We start from the raw sequence: 2,679 nt of genomic DNA, 5'->3' as shown, positions 1-2,679 counted from the left end.
CCTCAACACTGTCCAACTGCCCTGTGTCAACCGTCGTGTTCCTGGGAATTACAGTCTCTCAGGACCTGAAGTGAGAGACCAACATCAACTCCATCCTAAAGTACGCCCAGCAGAGGATGTACTTCTGAGGAAGCACAACCTACCACAGGAGCTGTTGAGGCAGTTCTACACAGCAGTCATCGAATCAGTCATGTGTTCTTTTATCACAGTCTGGTTTGGTGCTGCCACAAAAAAGGAGAAACTCCGACTGCAACGGATAATCAAAACTGTTGAAAAAATTGTCAGTACCTCCCTACCCACCCTTGAGGACTTGCACATTGCCAGAACTAAGACAAGAGCATGCAAAATATTCTTGAACCCTCCACATCCTGGTCACCATCACTTCCAGCTCCTTCCCTCAGGTAGGCACCATCGAACAATGCAAACTAAAACTAGCAGACCTTCCAACAGCTTATTCCATCTTGCCATTAACTTCTTAAACAAGTAATTTACAATTCCATTGTAACATGCTGCCAATCTTGTCTTGAAATTGTTGTCACATCTCTGTCAGGCCAATTATACATTATTCATGCACTCACTGTAGTAGTCACATCATTCTTCACTATTTGCATATCTGTTGTTGACCAATACTGGCCACTCTTGCTTAAGAAGTATGTGCACAATTGACACTGCACCAGATTATCGCAGTAGTCACTTTAAACTGCTTAAATTTCTTAATGTATCTGCACCATGTGCACAATGGTGACTGTCCCAAATTATCACTCTATTAGTCATTTCAAACTGCTCTAAATTGCTAGAGGACTCTGCATCATTTGCCCAATTGTAAAAAAAAATATCAATATTGCTGTCACATAATTGTGCTATATTTATTACTTACTCAAAACCAGAAAGCAACACATCAAATCTGTTTTTTTTCCTGCTTGGTTAAAGTTAAACATCCATAAAGAATTCAAACTACTACTACTTCTACTGCTACTACTACTACTACTCACAACAAAATACAAGAAACAAAAGAGTTCAAATAATAACAATCACCATTATCATCATCAATTACATTTATATAGACACAACACAAAGACACTTTACAGCAGGGGTTTGGAAACTTTTCTGGTTAAGAGAACAATGAAAGCCACATATTTCAAAATGTATTGTGAAATACAAACATTATTTTGAAAGCCATATAATATTTTAACACTGAATAAAACAAAGCATGCATTCTTAAGCAATACCAACAATTTTAGAATATAAATATGAATTTATTGTTTTTAATAACGTTATACTGAAGCTAACCAAGAATAAATAAAATATTTCTTACCATTAATGCGACTTCTGGTGCTGCATGGTTTTGCTGTTGGCTTTGTACTCTGGTTGATACATGGCGTATCAGGTTAAGTTTCATGCAGACGTTGAGGCTTCCATCCATTAAACGTTATCGTAGGTTGGTCTTGATGTTCTTCATATTTGAGAATGACTGCTCACATGCATCCGTAGAGCCAAATATGGTCAATACAGCAATACTCACACGCTCCAGTGTGTGCTCTGTGACACGAAGCGCATTCAGTTTTGACAATCAACTGGTCTGCGGGTTGAATTTTTGTCATTTCTGTCCACTTGTGTTTGCTTTCTGTCGTATAAATCAATGTACAATGCAATGAAAATTTAGGATGGGTCTATTTTTATGTTTACAAAGAAGCGCAAAAAAAGTCCTCTGCTTTCCCCACCTTACACGGGGCATCATCAGTCAGTACAAATACTTTGTTACTGTAGTTATATTTAATTTTAACATATCAATACGATTCTATTCCTGGCAACCTTCACTTTTGCTCCACTACATTTCCTCAATAATTTCTGTAATTTTCCCCTAGCCATCCTCGTTACTCATTACAAAATAATATCTAAAGCTATTGTTCATTGCCATGGTGGCTGGTCTATAGAGGGCGCTTGGGCCTCCACACCCTCCACTGATGGTGGCCACCACATTACTTTCCTTGAAGACAAAAAATAAATACAAATATTTATAATAAAAAAATTCAAAATATATGTATATCTTTCTCGATGATCAAGGTAAATAGTATATAGGTAAAGATGAGGAAAGTTGTTTTGTTCATCTCAGGTGTCTGTATTCATCTCATTTGTCTATATTCAATTGAATATAGTTTGCAAAGGATTTTCAAATCATTGTATTCTGTTATTATTTAGGTTTTACACAACGTCCCTACTTAATTGAAATTGGGGCTTGTTATTTGATTATGCATTTCTGGTCTGGAACACAGAAATCTTCACCCATTAACTCTAATTTAAAATTTGACATGCACAGTCGCTCCTCTTCAAGGAAGAGACCAAGGTGAGAAACAACATTCCAGTGCCCGAAATCGCCGACATCAGTTCTGTCACCACACCAGTTTTGTAATAAATTTTTGGGGGAAATGCATACTGGTTAATTTCAAGTTTAACAAGTACAAGAAATGACTTGTTACAGTGCCACTTTAATTTTTTTTTCCTTCTTACAACAAAGGGAGTCGTAGTGCAACCGTGTTATTATAGTGGCATTCTTTTATTTTGAAGGCCAGCTCCAGGATTTCACACCGAGTCGTTGTTGCCTTCAGCTGTTAATAAAAGCTTACATTGTAGAATATGTCTTGCTATCTGTTGAACCCCTTCAAACACAATAAGACAGTA

Source organism: Phyllopteryx taeniolatus, chromosome 17 (assembly GCF_024500385.1).
Source record: "Phyllopteryx taeniolatus isolate TA_2022b chromosome 17, UOR_Ptae_1.2, whole genome shotgun sequence".
NCBI classification, from domain to species: domain Eukaryota; kingdom Metazoa; phylum Chordata; class Actinopteri; order Syngnathiformes; family Syngnathidae; genus Phyllopteryx; species Phyllopteryx taeniolatus.
Note: the sequence above shows the minus strand (reverse complement) of the source record.